At 42.2% G+C, this 9351-nt stretch overlaps 2 long non-coding RNA genes across 2 annotated transcripts; both read left to right on the top strand.

Annotated features, from left to right (window-relative positions):
- The first annotated feature begins 3512 nt into the window (after positions 1 to 3512).
- Positions 3513 to 4080, top strand: LOC103359421 (uncharacterized). The gene is made up of 2 exons (XR_520308.1): positions 3513 to 3669; positions 3917 to 4080. It is a non-coding gene; the product is annotated as an uncharacterized LOC103359421 (long non-coding RNA).
- A 2845-nt stretch (positions 4081 to 6925) lies between these two features.
- On the top strand, positions 6926 to 8110 carry LOC103359420 (uncharacterized). The gene is made up of 4 exons (XR_520307.1): positions 6926 to 7158; positions 7257 to 7361; positions 7686 to 7817; positions 7932 to 8110. It is a non-coding gene; the product is annotated as an uncharacterized LOC103359420 (long non-coding RNA).
- Positions 8111 to 9351: the final 1241 nt, after the last annotated feature.

Here is a 9351-nt window from a genome sequence, read left to right as displayed (position 1 = left end):
GTCCTTCTGGACTAATCATCAGCACACTGAGAGCTCCAAAAGCCCCAAAAGTCCCCAACGCCCTGCTAGCACCACCCTGTTGCTACAGTCTGTCACACCACGTCAGCTTCTACCCTCAAACCTCCACTCACCTCAAACTCCTCCCTTCAACCCGTTCCAGCTGCCGTGTGTGGTAGCTGGTCAGCATCGTTGTAACATAAAGAAGCAGGATTTCTGTGATCGTCCTTTTTTTTTAAAATAGTTTTTTGTGTGTGTGTTTTTTTTTTAATGAGTATAAACAACAGACATGATCACTGCTGAAGTTTGGGTTACAAGTTGCTCCTAGATCACAGGCAGCACTTGTCACTTATAAGGTGTTTTGGAAAAGTATTGAAGATTTCTCACGCTGCATATTCATACAATAATGTTTTGTTTTATTCTCTCCTCATCTCATATAAATGTGTCCTGCTGCCCTCCTACCAGCCCAAGAACCTCCACCGCGTAAGTATCAGTTTAAAGGATAATCCATCACGGTCCACAGCTCGTTCACACAATGACATTGATTCATGTTTTAACCCTGTGTAATATGCCTGTGTGAAAATGTATAAAAAGGAAGCGAGATTTCCTCTGATGAAATGCTATTTAGATGTATTTTATCTCATTTAGGGAAACTTCCAGCTCAAACATGGGGAGTCTGGAGAGATTATAGCATGAGGGTCAAATTAAATCAAATTTGTTTTCTCTGAGTATTGATGAAGAAAGTCATTCTCTTTTCTTTTGATCAGACCCTTTGATTCCACCACCTTTTTTCGTGTGTTCTCCTACCTCCTGTCATTGGCTCGTTGAAAGGACTAGATGTTACAATCCCTAGTGTTTGCACCACTTTTGATTAGGAGTTCTTGACGGATGACGCTATAAGGCTTTACCAGCGGAACACATCATCAGTTGTGTACCCCAGCATCATGGGGTGTTTTGGCCATTCATCACAATACACCCTCTGCTGAGGCAGGCCCACCACAGGTTGATCAAGCCTGGGTCTGTGTCCCACAGTTAGTTGTTTGCCTTAGCAGCCCAGTTGGTGTCGCTCCTCTTCAGCAACAGCCAATGGCTCGTCCTCTCGGCGGTGTTGGCCAGCTCTTTGATGGCCTGTCCGTAAGCCTGTCCCCTGACTCCGACCTCCCTAAGGAGCTTTGCAGTTGTGCTGACTATAAAGCCCCTGCATCCCACCTCCACCGGGCACACCCTTACCTTCCAGCCTCTGTCCTCTGCCTCGGCTGCTAGGTTGGAGTAGCGCAGCTTCTTACGCTAATAAGCTTCTTCGATGGCGTTCTCCCAGGGAACTGTCAGTTCTATGATGTAGGCAAGCCGGCAGGAATTAGATCAGAGGATGAGGTCTGTTCACAGGGTGGTTGTTGCAATTTCCGGAGGGAAAATGAGCCTCTGGTCTAGGTCGACTTGCATCTGCCAGTACCTGGCTGCATTCATTGGGGCCAGATCAGGGTTTGAGGGGCTAACTCTCGGCTTTCCCCCCTCTCGAACAAACAATGGTGGGTGCCGGCGCGCCTCCTGGATGTTGAAAGGTTGGGCGTTGATGGATGCCCTCTTGCTCTCAAGCTTATCGGCAAGACACCTGAGGACCTGGTTGTGTCTCCACGTGTATCTGCCTTGAGTGAGGCTCGTCCTACAGCCCACCAGGATGTGTTTGAGTGTTGCAGGGGTTGTACACAGGGGGCAAGATGGGTCCTTTCCAAGCCATAGCTGCAGATTTGCGGGAGGGGGCAGCACATCATATGTAGCTTGAACGATGAAACTCAGCCTGTTAGATTCCATGCCCCAGAGGTCGTTCCATGTGAGTTTTCTCTTCTCGACACCCTCCCACCTCGTCCAGCCTCCCTGTTTAGCTTGTGCTGTGGCTTTGAAGCATCTGGCTGCTTCCTCCTGTCAGTGCACATCCTCTACCACCATGGTTCGACGTTCGGTTGCAGATGCCTTTTGCCAGAGCGGTGTTACAGCTCCAAGGCCAAAGCCTCCTCTGCCTTATTGGACGTGGCCCACTACGTCCCGATAGAGGAGAGCAGATTTGGCTTGTAGCACAGCTGTGGCTGGGGTTCACTTCCTCCCTGTTGCTAGGGTAGGAGCAGCGCCTCTCACCACGGGGTTCCGGGAGTCACTGAGGGACATATCCAGGCTCACCTTGGCACACTTGAAATCCTCAACCAGACTAGATATTGGCAGTGACAGGGCTCCGTTGCTGTAGAGTCCAACGCTGCTGAGGCATTTGGGAAGTCCAAGCCGCTTCCTCACGTGGAAGTTCACTAGCCTTTCCAGTCGATTGGCATGGTTAATCAAAACCTCGTGGCCACAGGAGTCTGGGTAGCAGCCCGAACTGGTAGCACCAGAGCTTGAGTTTCCCCGATAGTGCAGTGTTGTTGATTTGCTTAAGGCCGTTAGCCAAATCCTGCTGGAGTTGCTCAAGTTGCTAAGTGTCTTTGAGGTCTGCATTATACCATCATCCAAGGCTCTTAATGGGCTTCTCTAGGATTGTTGGAATTGGTTCATTGCTAATACAGAACTGCTTGCCTGTTAGTTGGCCTTTGACGATAAAGATGCTGCGTGACTTGCCTGGCTTGAACTCCGTTCTTGCCCACTGGATGTTTTCCTTGAGTTTCTGAAGCAAGCGTGTAGTGCGTGGTTTTGTTGTTGTAATAATGGTCATGTCGTCCATGTAGGCTCTAATTGGCGGAAGACGCAGGCCACTGTTGGTCTTCTCGCCTCTCACTACTCAACGAGATGCCCGTATGATCAGCTCCATTGCCATGACAAATACCAGAGGGGAAATTGTGCAGCCTGCCATGATGTCAATCACCAGATGCTGCCAGGTTGTGGTGTTGTTCTCAGATGTTACACAGAACTGGAGATCCTGAAAGTAGCTCTTGACCAAATCTGTGATGTGGTTTGGTACGCTGAAGTAGTTGAAGGCCGTCCACAAGATCTTGTGAGGGTCTGAGCCGAAGGCGTTGGCTAGGTCTAAGAAAACCATGTCTAGGTCTCGCCGTTCCTCTTTGGCAGTTTGTGTGTGGTGCCAGATGATATTGGCATGCTCCAGACATCCTGAGAAACCCTGGATCCCAGCCTTATGCACTGATGTATCAACAAAGTTGTTTCTTTGCAAGAAAGCAGAGAGCCTTTGGGCCAAGACACTGAAGAAGATCTTACCCTCTACATTCAGCAGGCTGATCTGGCGAAACTGGCTGATGGATGACGAGTCCTTCTCTTTGGGGATGGCCTTGTCATCGTCATTGATTAGCAACTGTGTGCTAACTAGCCACTATTCACTATGGTATTTACATACAGGCCCTCCCTACCCTCTGACATACCCTATAAAAGGTGTAACACTGCAAATGTTGAGGGTCGGTTTACCATCACAGACCCATGTTTTGTGTTGGTAAACCCACTATATACCGGAATACTAATAAACACCCACTACAGCAAACTTCACATGAGGACTATGGTAGACGTTCTTCAACAGTATAAACAATGGACTTTAGCACTGCTGAGGTTTGTGTTCCAGGATGCTCATAGATCACTGATAAGATGCATTCTACATATTTATGTATTGATGTTTTGTTTTATTCTCTCCTCATCTCATATAAATGTGTCCTGCTGCCCTCCTACCAGCCCCACCACAGTGTGAGTATCAGTTTAAAAGATAATCCATCTTGTGTTTCACACACCTGCAGTAATTGTGTCTACAGTCTGAGTTTCTTACCGACTTTACACTGAATACAGTGAACATGTGACACATATGCTCACATATACAGTGAAATGCATTTTACTTTATTTCACATGAACATGAACAAAGTGTCTTGGATGTAAAACTGCCACCAGATGGTTTATATGAACTACGATTTAACAATCTTGTTGATTTTGTGTGCAGGTTCCTACACTGTGAAGTCCATCACGTTTGGCCTCCAGATTGACATGAGTGACAAGTCCACTGCTGGTAACTACGTCTTAACTCTCACTGAAGAAGGCGAGAGAGAAATTCAACAGAAGTTTAACAGAAGGTCCTCAAGTCAAAGCTCAGCGCATGACATCAAACACCTGAAGCCCTGCACCACATATCAGCATCATGTTGCATTTATCAACTCTGNAACTTATACTTTTTGCAGGCTTAAAAGCATTTCCATTAAAATTTAAAATCACAGAACAAACACAGCCACAAATAACAGCAGCTTAGCATCTGTAGCGCTTCCTGTCAAACTTACAAACGTACTCACACGTCGGCATGGGAACTGTTGTGTTAAGTCTGAGTTTGGTTTGTCTAAAGTTTGCATTTATACAATTCAATGGTCACAACGTCAGATTTATGGATTCTGTTGTTCTGATTTTTTTGGCTGATCCAAGAAAAGACATATAATGTCATTTTCCACAATCGATTATGCTATAAGTTGTTCAACGGTGGCCTCAGGGAAGCTTCATCAACGTCTAAAGAAAGACACATGTGACAGTGTGAGACCGAGTGACTGCATTCAATGCGAATCACAAACTAGACCGAGGAAGACAAACACTGCAGGTGTTAAAACATGGAGGACAAACAGAAAAATAGGTGTTTCAATGCATGTCTGAGCAGCCTGGATACATGCATCAAACCACACACTTGTACATCTACACAAACCAAGTACTGAAAGCTGTACCCAACACACTTTCATCTACATGTGTGTGAACAGACTGATTAAAAAAATACCAAAAGAAAGATGTGTGGTTTCCTGCTAGCAGTAGCATATCAGAAATGAAGCTTCCTCTACCTACGTGACATGCACGTCTCAGAGCAGTGAAAAAAACCTTTAAAATCTGCTTCTTGTGCTGGTGTGTTCCAGTAGGACTGAAGTGTCTGTATGTGGCTGGATATCTGGCTCCTGGACATGGCAGCTCTCTGTGGTCTGACCGTCCTGCTGCTCTGTGCTCCCGTCATCGGTATGGCTCCATTTGATTAATTTTTTCTTAAGTTTGGTCTGTGTTGTTCTCATACTTAACAGCAAAAATGATTTAATGTTTTACATTTACACACACACACACACACACACACACACACATATATATATATATATATAAAACAATCAAGTAATAGCCAGCTTAAGGCGATGAGATCTTATTTTTTGCAATAGATTTAAATCACGGTTTTTGAAAGACGTCATGCACTTAAAGATGTTTGAAAATCGAGGAAGTCATTAAAACTATTTTATTCAGTTTATTTTCTAGTTGAATGTTGAGATTTCATTTTGTTTTTGTCTGAAACAGTTAAAATCACTTTTCTGAGACTCCCGCGCCTTGACTATAAAACCTGTGAAATGAGTCAGATTATATTATGAAAATAAAACAAACAAAATCACATTTTCTAAAATTTTATGTTACAATTTTGACATTGCCGATTTAATAAATTCTATTTTCAATAATTAGAAATAATAACGTATCGTTGTGGATTTCTATTAAGACTCTGATGTTTTGTATTTGTATTGTTGGCATTAGAATTTCACAGAACAGGGAAACATGTTTCCAAACTGTACATATGACAATAAACACTTTGAATTTTTGATAATTCAGCATAATCACAGCAGCACAAGATGACTGATTTAAAACCTCCCGTCTGCATAAAAACCGACTTTATTCACGGCCTACAGTAACATCTGTACTGCCGTGTTCTCTCCATTAGTTAAAAAAGAAGAACTGTAGACAATCAAAAGAAAGAATTTATTGAACTGAAAATGTGGGTTTTTTTTGTCAAGACCAAGTTGTGCGCTGACTGGAAAAATATAAAAACTGCACACTGGTGTTGATGAGCATCGCATTACAAAAAATTACATATTTATATATATAAACAGTGCAGGTTTAACATTTTAAAACCTTAAAGTTCATACCGATAATTTGGATAATACTGTATAAACACTTTGAAAGGTAGGTAGTGTATATTTTACCCTCTAATGTAACCACTATTTTAACTTTAATTAATATGATTCAGTTATATAACATGTTGTTTTCTTTTATTGTCCTGTTGCAAATAATGCGAAAACAAAAAGATTCAAATAAAGAACAACAAAGTTTATCGCAATAAAAAGAACAACAGGATGCAATTTAAACAACTAGAAAGTGTGATAGTCAAAGAGATTTCTTGTCATGTCTCTCCTCCTTTAAATGTACATTTTATGCTCTTCAATGCAACACATTTAATTTGACCTGAATTAAACAGTTAAGAAACCCACAACAACTTCTCTGAAACTAAACCTACAAGATTAATGGAAGGCAGACTCTTTATCTCAAACCAAAGCGTTGCATTTAGCACCACATAAGTGTGTGAAGTTGTTCCTGTTGCAGACAGAGATCATTTATTAATATACAACTTTGTGCAGTAAACAGCCACACTCGTGTGAATACGGTCATTTGTTGTTCATCAGTTAATGGTTGAAGAATAAGAACGACTGTAACTGCTGTAATGAAGGAAATACATCTGCCTTATTTGTAAAGGTTTTCAAATTGTAAGGTTTCTTTTTAAACCTCCAAAAAACAAAATTTCTGGATTTTCTAGTTCCTTCACCTACAGTGTATTAGTTAATTTTTAAAATATACTTTTTTGGGTTTCAGTCCCTGCAATGATGATATAAAAGATGATTCAGAATTAGTTTTTTAACTGCTAACACCCCTTTGTCGACAAACAGCATCTTTTCATGTGTCCACTGTTGGCCCCTGGTTAACTTTTCAAAGGTTTGCAAGAGAACAAATTCACAACCAAATTCCAGCTACTCTACTCCAGCCGTGTACAACAACTGTCTCAAAACTCCGTCACACATCTTCTTCTTCTTTTTTCACTTCATCATGAATAAGGCCGGTTTAGAAACACAGAGGCAGAGACNAACAGAGACACATTTGTGCATCACTTGTGTATTTCAGGGGAGGGTGACGTTACAGATGACCACTCCAAGCCTGGATTTGTTTGTTTCCAAAGCGATTGGGACATCAGCTCTTCAGTATCAACACCAAATCCAATTACAGCTGTGCAATGCCAAAATGAAACCTGCTGTGTCAAACCGGACTACGAGGACATTTGCTCAGATTTTACAGCGACCTTCACTTCAGGAAACTGTGTGAACTCTTCCTTTACCCGCACCACAAACATCCCTGTTGGTATGTAGAAAAGGATTAACCTTCATTTTGAAATTCATGTGATCAGACTTCAGATCATCAGGTTTTATGTCTGTTTGTTAAATCCTCACATTTCTTAGATCCAAGTGAAATAGACCAACCACGTCCCACTGGACTTCCTGCAACAATTAATCCAATGTTACCTCCAAACTGCAGAGATCTCACAGTTGATTACACCTGTTCAGGTAAGTGGAACGACCAGAAGTGGAGACTTTCAGCAACATTATAAGAAGATTTACATGGAAACAGATGTACAGTTTAAACACTAACACTGTATTAAAACAGTCAGCAACGGTGAAGGTCTGTTTTACTTCAGACTGAAGGTCTGAATGGTGTTTTTGCTGTGAGAGGACTGAGCTGCTGCTTTGTGCTCTCTGGGATTCTGTTCTGATTTTTTTCCCTCAGAATTTGTCTAAAGTTGAATCTAAACCTAAAGGACAACTGCTCATCCACACTGAAATACTAATTCCAGTTGCTGTAGAAAACATGTCACACTTGTGTCTACTCAGAAAGTGGAAAAGCCTCCAAGAACCTGTCTGAGCTGGAGCCTTTCACAGACTACAACTGTACGGGTCTGATTAAGGTCAATAACATCTTCATAAATAAGATAACTCCACCGATCCCCGTCAGGATCGACTGTCGTAAGTTTGATATTTACTCAATGGAGGTAAAGTTTGTGTCCTCAGACAGTGAGGAGCAAGTCCCAGTAACAGGTAGAGGATTCATTGTTGCTGATATCAACGGTGTCCCAACAGGTTTCACAATAAAAGAAACAAAGAACAAGATAAGCAACACTTCCATTGAGCTGAACTGGGAAACAACCAGTGAGAACTGCAAAGTTGACCTCACTCAACTTCCGAACCTTTCTCATATCTGCAGCTGTGGGAAAAGTAAAAGTCAACGTAAGTAAAATAACTTGGAGTCACTCTGCCTTTGTGTTCTGTTCACAGCTGTGTACTTTTAGGACTTTGTAGAGACTAAATGTAAGTGTTTAAGAGTGCATCCACGATAGGACCAGGCGGGGGTGGCACAAGCCATCTCACCAATTTCAATGAAACTTTGCCAGTTTAAAGGGGTCCACCCAAAACTACTTCAGTCTAAGTTTNTTCTCAGTGCAGAAACCAACGGGTGACATCACGGTAGCTACGTCCATCTGCTATACAGTCTATGATTGTGATGTGTCGGTCGTGAACGAACCCATTCAAAGAGCCCACTCTTTAAAGTGAACGATGGGAGCCGGCTCACATTAGTGAGCCGTTCTTTGCCCCGCCTACAGACCGAGAAAAACTCTGGCAGAATGACTGGAGGAGGGGTGCTCCATGCGTGCAGTGCATGAAATGAGAGATAGTATCTCGTTATTTCGAGAAAACAGCTTGTAAAAAATAAACATGTCCTCGTAGGGCCTCCGTAAATCTATGGTTCTTACTCAGGTAATTTTGTTTTTGCTGCTATTTTGTTCATTGTAATACAGCTGTTTCCTTTTTTATGCTATTTATTCTTTTATTTATGTTTTATGTTGTTTTATATTTATTTGTGTTTAAATAAACAATGAAAATCTCAATAACTGTCCTTTTTTATTTCTATGCTTAGGTTTTAAAAGATGTTTGTATCTGCTTTGTGTAGCAGAGTGGTTCTACAAGCAAGTCAGTGTGTTCATTGGGTGGTTTCAGAGTTACAAGGGTCTGTAAATAAAATGAAAACAAGTGGCTACAGCAATTTACTGTTATTAGAAAATGTAATTTTTACTTTACGACCAAGGATGTATTGAATTATTTAAGAGGTATGTGTATATCACAAGCCAAACAACGCTAAATTTGGCTGGATTAGAAAATGTATGAGTGGTGAATTGAAGAGCCGTTTGGGAGCTGAAAGAGCCGGCTCTTCTTGGTGAGCTGAGCCGAATGATCCGGCTCACTCAAAAGAGCCGTAATTCCCAGCACTACAAATGTAGCCTGCTGCAGTCCTCTAGACTCTGACTATGACCTCCCAAACCTCACCGACTTTGGGCTGAACTTCAAGACTCTGGCTGAGATCTGTTCTCTTCCTACACCAACACCCAAACCGACACACACAGCATCAGGTGCTGTCCAAACCACACTTGATGTCGTAGAGCCAGTTTTTAAGTCCAAACTTGAGCACATTGTTGACACAGAGCAACCTGACAGTTATGTCATC

The sequence above is a fragment of the Stegastes partitus genome, unplaced genomic scaffold (assembly GCF_000690725.1).
Source record: "Stegastes partitus isolate 25-593 unplaced genomic scaffold, Stegastes_partitus-1.0.2 Scaffold371, whole genome shotgun sequence".
Taxonomy (NCBI): domain Eukaryota; kingdom Metazoa; phylum Chordata; class Actinopteri; family Pomacentridae; genus Stegastes; species Stegastes partitus.
This window is presented reverse-complemented; position numbering and strand designations above follow the sequence as displayed.